Source organism: Salmo salar, chromosome ssa09 (assembly GCF_905237065.1).
Source record: "Salmo salar chromosome ssa09, Ssal_v3.1, whole genome shotgun sequence".
Classification (NCBI taxonomy): domain Eukaryota; kingdom Metazoa; phylum Chordata; class Actinopteri; order Salmoniformes; family Salmonidae; genus Salmo; species Salmo salar.
The window spans coordinates 115,611,641-115,624,358 of NC_059450.1; the positions used below are offsets into that span (position 1 = coordinate 115,611,641).

Genomic DNA, 12,718 nt, shown 5'->3' on the forward strand with positions numbered 1-12,718 from the left:
ATTTTAGACTAACATTCGTTTTCAACGGGAGATTTGTATAAACCTTGCAGTCTGTCTCCGACATTTGCAACACAGTAATGAACGTGTCTGGATTTAGGCAGGCAGCGTTTCTCAGCTGGCATCTTTTTTATGGATAGAAACAAATAAATATACATTGAAAAAAGGTACAACTAAACGAAGTTTAGGTAGTTTGCAGTCTTTCAAGCTTCAGTTTGAAGTGATTGTTAGCTGTGTTGTTGGCGAGCTCCTCTGAACAATAGCATCCTGACGATTGAGCACATTTTCTATGCCAGGCGAAATCACGCCGCATTCGCTCATTGTTATGGATGTATCCAAATAAATGTCACTAAAAAAACAGCTTAAACAAATGTGGCTACTTTGTTGTACTTTTTGCCGTGACCGTAAATTAGCCGTAGTTGGCTAGCTAGCAAGCAAGGGTTAAGAACGTTGCCAGCCAGTATTGCAATTGAGCATTCAGAATGAACGACTGGGTCGTATCTAGATGCAGAACAAAGAGACTTCCCTGGCAACAGAACGAACGACCAGCTGGCTTGGGTAGCAACCCTTGATTTGTGTCGGGACTATATATTGTGGAAGGATTAAATAGTATGAATAAATTCGTCAAAATAACGTTTTTAATGGAAATATTGCAATCATTATTTGAATATGTTGGTAACCCCTTTGTGTAAAAGTAATAATGCCCTCGAACCCAGTGTTTGGAGGATATATTGGTACGTTTGCCGGCCCGAGACAAAGTCTGGGGCCTAACAACACCCGTGTCAATATATCCTCAAAATACCGGCTTCTCCGGCATGATCACTTAGGGTGTGTTCCTAAATTCAATCTGGAGTGCCAGAGTGTGTTCTGGGCGTTCGTAAATTGGGGGTGTTCAGAGCGCACACTGGACGAACTGGTCGAGGAGTAGGGTTGATCCGAGCGTTCTGACCTCACATCGGCACCCAAGCTAACGTTGGCTAGCTACTTCCAGACACAAACGAGAGAACACCTCACTGTGACCATTTTATTCGACCCAACAGAGCTGGTTTGGCTCTTTCCATGTTATCCAGAGCGTTGGTGACTAACTGCTGCTGGCAACAATTTAATTACGCGTTTTATTGGCTGACGTTTACTGACACCGGCCATGTTCAACTGGTGTTGAGCGTTCCTAAATTCATCAATAATTCTGCGCTCTGGCACACAGACGAGTGCGCTCTGAAATGAGAGTAGATAGCCAGAGTGAATTTACGAATGCACCCTTAATTATACATTTGGTTGACGTCACTTCAAGTATGTTGATAAAGTATCACTTCAAGCTAAGTGGGGGCTCCCGAGTGGCGCAGCTGTCTAAGGCACTGCAACTGGTTCGAATCCAGGCTGAATCACATTGTGATTGGGACACACAATTGGCCCAGCATCGTCCAGGGTTGGCCAGGGTAAATAAGAATTTGTTCTTAACTGACTTGCCTAAAGTGTTATGGTCTTTGTGAGTTGCTGTATCCTATGAGGAATCCAATTATCTGAAATAAAATGGAAAAATGCAATATAGTCTACCACTGTGCTTGATTATGAAAAGGAAAAAGAGCCAGATATATTTTTATTTAACCTAAGAACAAATTCTTATTTACAATGACGGCCTACCAAAAGGCCTCCTACAGGGTCTGGGATAAATAAACAAAAATATATATAATAAAATAATTTTAAATATGAAGTTTACATACACTTAGATGGGAGTCATTAAAACTAGTTTTTCAACCACTCCACAAATTTCTTGTAAACAAACTATAGTTTTGGCAAGTCGGTTAGGACATCTACTTTGTGCATGACACAAGTCATTTTTCCAACAATTGTTTACAGACAGATTATTTCACTTATAATTCACTGTATCACAATTCCAGTGGGTCAGATGTTTACATACACTATGTTGACTGTGCCTTTAAACAGCTTGGAAAACTCCAGAAAATTATGTCATGGCTTTAGAAGCTTCTGACAGGCTAATTGACATCATTTGAGTCAATTGGAGGTGTACCTGTGGATGTATTTCAAGGCCTACCTTCAAACTCAGTGCCTCTGCTTGACATCATGGGAAAATCAAAATAAATCAGCCAAGACCTTAGAAAAAAGATTGTAGACCTCCACACGTCTGGTTCATCCTTGGGAGCAATTTCCAAACGCCTGAAGGTACCACGTTCATCTGTACAAACAATAGTATGCAAGTATAAACACCATGGGGCCACACAGCCGTAATAGCGCTCAGGAAGGAGACGCGTTCTGTCTCCTAGAGATGAATGTACTTTGGTGCCTAAAAGTGCAAATAAATCCCAGAACAACAGCAAAGAACCTTGTGAAGATGCTGGAGGAAACAAGTACAAAAGTATCTATATCTACAGTAAAATGAGTCCTATATTGACAAAACCTGAAAGGCCGCTCAGCAAGGAAGAAGCCACTGATCCAAAACCGCCATAAAGAAGCCAGACTACAGTTTGCAACTACACATAGGAACAAAGATCGTACTTTTTGGATAAATGTCCTCTGGTCTGATGAAACAAAAATAGAAGTGTTTGGCTATAATGACCATTGTTATGTTTGGAGGAAAAAGGGGGACGCTTGCAAGCTGAAGAACATCATCCCAACCGTGAAGTTTATATTGAAGCAACGTCTCAAGACATCAGTCAGGAAGTTAAAGCTTGGTCGCAAATGGGTCTTCCAAATGGACAATAACCCCAAGCATACTTCCAAAGTTGTGGCAAAATAGCTTAAGGACAACAAAGTCAAGGTATTGGAGTGGCCATCACAAAGCCCTGACCTCAATTCCAAAGAAAATGTGTGGGCAGAACTGAAAAAGCATGTGCGAGCAAGGAGGCCTACAAACCTGACTCGGTTACACCAGCTCTGCCAGGAGGAATGGGCCAAAATTCAGCCAACTTATTGTGGGAAGCTTGTGGAAGGCTACCCAAAACATTTGACTGAAGTTAAACAGTTTAAAGGCAATGCTACCAAATACTGAGTATATGTAAACTTCTGACCCACTGGGAATGTGATGAAAGAAATAAAAGCTGAAATAAATCATTCTCTCTACTATTATTCTAACATTTCACATTCTTAAAATAAAGTGGTGATCCTAACTGACTGAATACAGGGAATTTATACTAGGATTAAATGTCAGGAATTGTGAAACTGAGTTTAAATGTATTTGGCGAAGTCGTATGTAAACTTCCAACTTCAACTGTAGATAAGGACAAAACACACATCACGATGAGAGAGACAACACAACACTACATAAAGATACCTAAGACAACAACATAGCAAGGCAGCAACACATGACAACACAGAATGAGCGCAACACAACATGACAACATGGTAGCAGCACAAAACATGGAACAAACATTATTGGGCACAGACAACAGCACAAAGGGCAAGAAGGTAGAGACAACAATACATCAAGCAAAGCAGCCATAACTGTCAGTAAGAATGTCCATGACTGAGTCTTTGAATGAAGCGGATGAGATAAAACTGTCCAGTTTGAGTGTTTGTTGCAGCTCGTTCCAGTTGCTGGCTGCAGCAAACTGAAAAGATGAGCGACCCAGGGATGTGTGTGCTTTGAGGACCTTTTAACAGAATTTGACTGGCAGAACGGGTGTTGTATGTGGGGGATGAGGGATGCAGTAGATGTCTCAGATAGGGGGGAGTGAGGCTTAAGAGGGTTTTATAAATAAGCATCAACCAGAGGGTCTTGCGACGGGTATACAGAGATGACCAGTTTACAGAGGAGTGCTGTGATGTGTCCTATGAGGAGCATTGGCGACAATTCTGATGGCAGAATGGTAAAGAACATCAGTCCGCTCGAGAGCAGCCTCACCTGTCGATCTATACATTATGTCTCCGTAATCTAGCATGGGTAGGATGGTCATCTGAATCAGGGTTAGTTTGGCAACTGGGGTGAAAGAGGAACGATTACGATAGAGGAAACCAAGTCTAGATTTGACTTTAGCCTGCAGCTTTGATGTGTGCTGAGAGCAGGACAGTGAACCGTCTAGCCATACTCCCATAATCAAGATGTCTCACATAATTTTGACCTATTCCATTATCATTGATTTCTGTTCACCATATTAAACCCCAGAGGAAAGAAGCCATGCTACTTTTACATTTTTACACAATGAAACGTACATTACAAACCCTCGGACATCATGCCTTCAACCACAAGGCCTATTTGTAGGGTGTAACATAGGCCATTATACAGGAAGACTGGGGCACAACCCTAAATCTCAGCAAAAACAACAAAACACACGTTGTCTTTCACAGCCTGTGACTTTCACACCAAAGGCAAGGAATACACTTTTGTTCCCAATCCCACACCAAGCAGTAACAGAAAGGAGAGTCCGACATTTATGTTACATCCCTTTGGCTGTTTTCTGCAAAATCATGGCCCCTGGGTTTGTTAACTGGTCTGGTGGGTAGCCGAGCCGCAGCAGAACATTGTCCAGACAGCTTGGACAGCTCCTCTGTGCTGTGCGTTAGGCCGGGGAGGCCGAAGGGGGAGGGTGGTGATTGTCAGGGATTGCACAACTGTGAGTGGGAGGAATGTGTGTGCCCCTGGGACCCAGAAATATTTCAGCTGCAAAGCGAGTTGAGATGGGATAGAGAGAGTAAAGGGGGAAACCAAGTAGAAGCAAGGCAGCTTCTTTCTCTCGTTAGACTGCTTTGCTGTCTTGTTTTCCAATGGGTTTTCCAAGGCTGTTGTGGCTTTAAATGAATAGGAGCGTATGAAACAGTTCAGAGCATTTCCTCAATTTATACTCTGGTTAAAAACCAAACAACGTTCAGAAAGGTCTTGGTCAGAGAGATTGGTATAGCTGGGCCAGCTTGTCGCAGTGAGTATCCCAGTAGTAGTTCAGTAGTGAAGGAGAAAATGAAAAACGGGGATAAATTATGAATGAAACTTTGACCGCTGCTAGTCTTGCTCTGTGTGACTGGGTTCATGCAAATATTGCCGTGAACTCACTGACTAATATGATTGGACAGCAAGCAGCTTGTTGACTCGGAATGCTGTACTTTCAACTTTGTTTAAATGGAGGATGTTCACCTAAAACATTTAAAATACACAGATCAAGAGTAACTGTTAGTATGTGGGCTGTTTTAGAATATTTAGCAAAGTAATTATGATAAAATGTTCTGCCAATAAAGAAAGTTATCCAACACCCAAAAGAATACATAAGGGTCAGTTAGTCACAGCCTGATTCGGACTGCATGTTGTAAGGTGTTGGGGGGGGCTTTCTCAGATCTTGCGGGGGGGCCTGTGAAACTGCAATACACCTGTGTGTGTGAGAAACAGGGAGAGATTCAATGTGTAACAAAGTCCCCAAGCCACTAAACATCTGAGTTGTAGAACAAAAAGCTGAAGAACATAAGCACATCCAGGTACTTTCTGAAAGGTGCTGGAGTTGTAGACAAACTCATGGAAAAGAGAAAGGAAAACACTGCACACTGCTGCTCATGCTCCCAGGTGATATTTATTTACAACCTTTTGACCCGTAGGTCTTCATCGGGCATTGTAGAACAACAATCATATTTAGTATTGCAGTACATCATTTCTGTCTCTGTGGAATCTCTATCTTTAACTTCCATGTGTTTGTGGTTTTATATTGTCAAGTCGTATACTCGTGAGGAAGGCCATAGAATTTAAGCTGACATGTTAAAATCAGGACTACTGAATTCTTCTCAGGAGAAAAAGTTATTTCCAACAATTCAGTGAACAGCCATATGGCATGAGTAAGTCTAGAGGACCGGGAATAACCTTTTTGAGTTTATAGTTTTTCTGAATGGCTAAATCATAATATTCTCTTTCCCATTCTCCCTGTGTGCTGGATCAGATATATGATTAGTTAATATTGGGAAGTACGATTTGTGAGTGTCTGAAGCCAGTGAAGCTAGTAAGTTAGACATCCGTAGCATTTTATATCAAATACATCAAATGCAATACAAGTATGCTATTTAACTGAGTTTACGTTTGTGGTGAATGCATAACTGACATGATATTGTGAAAATGGTTTATATCTTTAATTGCCAAACATGGATACATGTGTTCTCCTGCTAGAGTTTTTTTTAAATACACATTTGCTGGAAGTGTTTTTCCAGTTCTTGCAAGTTGCATCTAATTTCTTGTCCTAAATTGCATTGACCTAATTTCCTAATTAATCTATCAATTAAAGGCATGTGCAGTTAAAGGGGCAATCAGCAGTTGAAACAATAACAACGCTTTTTCCCAACCCCTGTTTTGAGCCAAAGCTGAGGGATGAGGCTGGAGAAAAGTAACCACTCTACAATTCATAGACAGAGCTATGGATGCAAGGACTGACTGTCCATGATATCAAAATTATACACTGAGTATAGCCAACATTAGGAACACCTTCCTAATATTGAGTTTCACCCCCCACCTACCATTTTTTCCAAAGAACAGCCTTCATTCATCGGCAATGGACTCTATAAGGGGTCGAAAGCATTCCACAGGGATGCTGGTCCATGTTGACTTCAGTGCTTCCCACTGTTGTGTCAAGTTGGCTGGATGTCCTTTGGGTCGTGGACCATTTTTGATACACATGAGAAACTGTTGAGCGTGAAAAACCCAAAAGCATTGCAGTTCTTGACACAAACTGGTGTGTCAAGAACTGGCACCTACTACCATACCCCATTCAAAGGCACTTAAATATTTCCACCCTCTGAATGGCACACATACACAATCCAGATCTCAATTGTTTCAAGGTTTAAATATCCTTCTTTAACCTGTCTCCTCCCCTTCATCTACACTGGTTTGAAGTGGATTTAACAAGTGACATCAATACGGGATCATAGCTTTCACCTGATCATGTCAAGGAAAGAGCAGGTATTATTAATGTTTTGTATACTTGGTGTAATTTGACCACGTTTTGAGTTATAGTGTTTTACATTTACTTTGTTTACAAACATTGTATTAAAACAAGCTTATAATTTGCGTCCTGATGGGGTCTGACAGTTAAACCGAGCTCCTGAGGCATTTATATATAAGCTAAATTCTTCAAGAATCAATGGGTATATCCAAAAATGGATGTAGAAAATGCAGATTGCCCCTTTAATTTTTTTTAAAAGTATATTATTAATACAGCAAAAAATGAAAACGAATTATGATGACTCACTAATTATTAGGAAAATATAAGCAATTATTGTATTTAGAAACATAATGTGCGTGTTGTAATTGTGTCCATGTGCCACTGGGCGAGACTACAGCTCTCTCTCTCTATCTATTCTCTCGGAATAGGACGGAGGAGGAGAGGCTATATTCGGGAGAAGGGCCGGGCCGCCATTATTGGGAAGCTGAAAAAAAAGATACATTACACACGGTCATACATTTGGGCAGTCTGTGAAGCGATACTCATAGGAAACACAACATTTAGGGTTGTAATTATGAATTGAGCACTGCGCATCAACTAACACCGCATATGATGTGTACGCGTATGGGCATATCTGTATATTGGACACAACAAAGGAAATAACAATTGGTCAAAACAACGTGGTGAACAAAAAGGAAAACACAACGAATCAAGTATTTTCAACGCCCCTCTTTCCTAACGCGAACATCCAGGGGACAAGAAATTGAAGTTCAGCATTTTTCGAGATAATTTAGGTGTTTTGTGTCCAAAGGCAAGAAGAGGAACTCCACATGCAGATGGTACCGAAAAGTTAATAGGCTACTTGTGAAAATGGAGTCTTGATTTCAGGGTAAAAAATATACCAAGTGTTCAAAAGGGGAATATAGATATTTATGTGACTGTTCGAGGAGGGAGTGCTGTTTTTGCGAGTTGCGAAGGAGGACATTGGAGAGAAAGGAGTGAACGAGAGAAGAGGGAGGAATGCTATGGTATGTACCAGTTCATTTAGCCAATGTGTTATTTGGTTAAACGGTTCAAAAATGAAAACAATTTACGTTAACTGACTATGATGGTGTGGTGTGGCATGGAAAACAATGTTCCGCATAACAGTTATTTTCCAGGATTAAATGGGTAGTTGGGAGTGAAGTGGGGGTAATAAGTGAATCTCGTTCAGACAAGAAAAAAATGTGTAGTAAACGGGTTTGCAATCTCTGTGTGGACTGGGGCTTGGTCAGGCCAGGCCAAGCTCTTCTGGGAGATTTAACCCCTCTTGCGTAAAACAAATCTTAATTCATGTGCCCAATTAAACAATAAGTGTACTTTTGGAATAGATAATTGTCAATGCGTTTATCATCTGTGTCAATTACTGGCAGTGTTCTATTGTTTTTCATTCATTTGTTCACAATTACATGTGAATGGACAGAAGGTAGCATTCATTGGCGAAAATGTCTTTAGCAATTTGGAAATATAGTGTCCCCATGCCATGCGTAATAGCCCTATGTTATGGGCCGAGAAAGTGTAAATGTTTTTTGACGAATAACAAATAAAATCAGGTGTTATTGTTGGCTACGTTGCATCACCTTCCGATCTGTCATTTCCCCTCTATTCAGGGAGAATTTTACACTAGTGGTCGGTCAAGGCCCCATGTCAAAAGAGTTCTGGACGCATAATATTCGTAAGTTACTGCGTAATAGGTTATAGGCTAGACTATCCTATCGACATTTTATTTATATGGCAGTTACTCTTGTTTCAAAGCTTACGGCATAATGCCAATATTCCCATAGTATCCCACTAGTTTGGGGCAGCTGGAGTGCAAGGCATGTTTTTAATCCGTCACCATGTTTTGATATTTGTTTCCTACAGAAACTGAACGGTTTCGGGAGGACGTTTTTATGGCCTACCCATCGAAATGTTATGACCTATTTTAATCTACAATTTCCAATCCTATGAAGTCGCATGTCTCGAGTTCGTGCGTTTTCTGTTTTCAGTGAACATTCATTTTGAACTTCAAAATGGAATGTTCATATAGACTGCGCACCATACCCATCATTGTTTGTGATGCAAGTTGCAGCATTGTATATCTAAGTGTCTTACAAAAGCAAGTATTTCGTCCAATAATGTAACTCCACAGATAGGATGACATTTCCCTTAATAAATAGGCGTTAATTTGCGCTTTCGCTGAGAATGAGTGAAGTCCGCATTGTGGCCACTCCTATGTTGGAGTGCGTGTGGTATCGTGTCCTACGCTATCCAATATCGCTCAGCGCATAGAGCAGTGAATTTGTGAGCGGTTTCCTCTACCGGTGTAAAGGCTCTGTGACATATTGACAAACAGCCACGGTTTGTTTGCCTTCCCGGTTCTCCACTCTGTCAATTGTCACTGTTGTATTTATGTCTGCCAGTTATCAAGTTCGAGACGGTCTTGTAGTTAGACACACGTCTAGTTTTACACATTTTGGTGAATTGTAGGCTATTAGGACCTATAGATTTTCTGTCGTTTTGTAACCAATCTCTTTGCATTCAGAGGTCGAGTTAAGTCTGACTGTTTTGTAGTTCTTCAGCAGTGTTTGTTAATATGGGATGCCGTTTTGTTTCGTTTCGAGGAATAGTCAGATGGCTATGTAAAATTTCAACAGGCCTGCGCAATAGAGGAATTTGGTGACCACAGATAATTGAGTTGAAATTAGCCCATTCCTCGGCTAAGGTCAAGTAGTCAAAAGTTTATCAAACCACAATGTGTGTGTTTGGTGAGTTTGCCCTTTGGAGAGTTATTTTCACTGCTACAAAACAAAAACAAATGCTGATCAAAAGAGTGATTTGTTAACCACAGCCTACCAGTGGAGGCTGATGGGAGGAGCTATAGGAGGATGGGCTCATTGTAATGAATGGATTACATAGCACATATCAAACATGGAAACCACATGTTTGACGTGTTCCGTTCCAGCCATTACAATGAGCCTCTCAATATCCTAGTACTTCCAGGCCGTTTGAGTAATGAATTGGTAGGCTCCCTTGTCTCTCAGCCCTGCTTCTGCAGATAGTAGGATCTGAGTAGACCTCCCACCACCCAGGGTCTGTGATATGGAGTGCCTGCTAAGAAAGGAATGCAGGAAGGGTTTGACCTGCTCTGTGCTGGGGGGCCCGGAGAGGAGCCAGGGCAGGAATAATAATTATAATAAGATTTATTTTATATAGTGCTTTTCATTACAAACAAGAATCTCAGTCTCTGAACACATGGAGGGAGGGAGGGATTGAGCTCTCATTCCTCCCTCTGTGTGGAGAGGAGCAGAGACGTGTTTAGGTTTTATTTGAGGGAATAAGTTTTACAAAGGTCAGAGGAACTACAGCACCTTCAGAAAGTATTCACACTCATTGACTTTTTCTACATTTTGTTGTTACAGCCTACATTTAAAATTGATTACATTTAGATTTTGCCACTGTCCAACACAAAATACCCCATAATGTCAAAGTGTAATTATGAGTCAATAAGTATTCAACCCCTTTGTTATGGCAAGCCTAAATGCGTTCAGGAGTAAACATGTGCTTAACTAGTCACTGAAGTTGCATGGACTCGCTCTTTGTGCAATAATAGTGTTCAACATGATTTTTGAATGACTATCATCTCTGTACCCAACACATACAATTATCTGCAAGGTCCTTGCCTAGTTAAATAAAACATTTACGTGAATTTCAAACAAAGATTCAACCAAAAAGACCAGGGAGGTTTTCCAATGACTCTACATTGGTAGATGGGTAAAAAATAAAAAAGCAGACATTGAATATGCCTTTGAGCATGGTGAGGTTATTAGTTACACTATGGATGGTATATCCGTACACCCAGTCACTACAAAGATACAGGCGCCCTTCCTAACTCGGTTGCCGAAGGAAAACGCTCAGCGTTTTCACCATGTCTCCAATGCTGACTTTAAAACAGTTAGAGTTTAATGGCTGTGAAAGGAGACAAACTGAGGATGGATCAACAAACATTGTAATTACTCCACAATACTAACCTAAATGACAGAGTGAAAAGAAGGAAGCCTGTACAGAATAAAAAATGGTTGTCTAGCAATGATCAACAACCAATTTGATAGAGCTTGGAAAATGGTACAATCCAGGTGTGCAAAGCTCTTAGACTTACCCAGAAAGACTCGCAGCTGTAATCGCTGCCAAAGGTGATTCTAACATGTATTGATTGACTCAGGGGTGTGAAGACTTTTGTAAATTAGATATTTGTGTATTTCATTTTCAATAATTTAGCAAAAATTTCTAAAAATATGTTTTTACTTTGTTGTTATTGGGTATTTTGTGTAGATGTTTGAGAGAAAAAAATTATTTAATCAATTTTGAATTCAGGCTGTAACAACAAAATGTGGAATATGTCAAGGTGTATGAATACTTTCTGAAGGCACTGTAGCAGGCTCTCAATACTGGATCATTGGTCATGCCAGGGTTGTATATGTGGATTTCACTTCCTCCTTGAGGCAAATTCCGCAACCTGCTCCAGATAGGAGAGTAAAGGTGGACGTGGAGAATAATCTTCTGCTGTGTTGGTCTATGATGGCCTGCTATATCGGAAAATGGATGACTGAACATTTTCCTCGATCTCAATCAACCTCATAGGAAAGACCTTTCTCACTGGACACTGCACAAACCCATGTGTCAGACTCATGTGAACACCACCAATAACATGGAGCTGCTATATGGTACCACTCTAAATACTTTACCAGTATTTAAATTCTACATTCTATCCAGTTATCAATCTACTCTTCTGAGGAAGGGTTACAGGCTACATTATCCCCGTGAATTCAACTGCACTCGTTTGGCTAGTTGCTCTTCCACTGAACCGATCACAAACCCACTTTTGGTTTTGTCGCTCAGCTAGCCTGCCTCTCTGCACCCAGGTAACGTATTAGCAGTCAGGACTTCCTGGTCTCAGCCTGATTGGGCCCTTTGCGGCACAGTCACACCTCACCAGGAAGCCGCGTCCCTCACAAACAGCTGTACCGTTTGCTCAAGCAGCAGGCCCTCCGCCCTCCTGTACCCGCTCGCCCTTGCCCCTCCCTGGGCCGCAGGTTGTGCCGCGAGTCCTTGGTCCGCCTCCTCATCCACACACAGCGGAGGGCCCAGGCCATGTCATAGACATCAAGTCCCGGGACGTACTGATTTGGGTCGATACAGACAGTGATATATATTTTTTTATACGAGGCCTCACCACATGTTTCAGGGGATAGGAACATCAGAGGTCTTCAGCTTCTCTAGGAGCAAGAGCACCTCTCCACCTCCTCGCCATCGTCCTGTTTATTAGCAGGTCCTGACCGTCACAATACACCTGTAAAAGATTTTCAAGGCTTATACTATACATGCTGTAAATAACGAGGTCCACTAGTTCTGAAGCCTCATTTCCCCATCTACTAGCCCACACAGCCATGCACGTTCAGTCCCTTTGGTTCTGACAATGACCAATCAATGGGTCTAACATCTATTGTCCAGCCTTCCGAACAGACTAACATTGTGTAGTGTTCAGATCACAATTCAGCTATCAGCAGAGTTAATGCACACAATTCATGTATTGTGTAATCTATTGTAAAATGTACTTTACTGTTTTTGCTGGACCCCAGGAAGAGTAGCTGCTGCCAATGTATGGGAATGCATAATAAATACAAATATTGTCCACGAAACCCTTAAATCTATCCAACAGTAACCATGCCACATCTCATTAAGTGATGACACACACTGGTTTCTCAAACCACCTTGCCTCTGAATGAAATTATCACCTGTTCATTCACAGATCTCACATTGCCGCCAGCCTAGGGAGACGC

At 41.3% G+C, this 12,718-nt stretch overlaps 1 protein-coding gene across 2 annotated transcripts in view; it reads left to right on the plus strand.

Moving 5' to 3' along the window:
- arhgap35a (Rho GTPase activating protein 35a) overlaps positions 1-12,718 on the plus strand; it is a 104,825-nt gene that overhangs the window by 1,290 nt on the left and 90,817 nt on the right. Inside the window, exon 1 of one of the 2 annotated variants that reach the window (XM_014213449.2) lies at positions 7,260-7,888. The exons of the other annotated variant lie outside the window; for it this stretch is intronic. The gene's annotated coding sequence lies outside the window, so the exon portion shown is untranslated. Of the gene's footprint in view, positions 1-7,259; positions 7,889-12,718 lie in introns of those variants that run through there. 2 annotated transcript variants of the gene reach the window in all.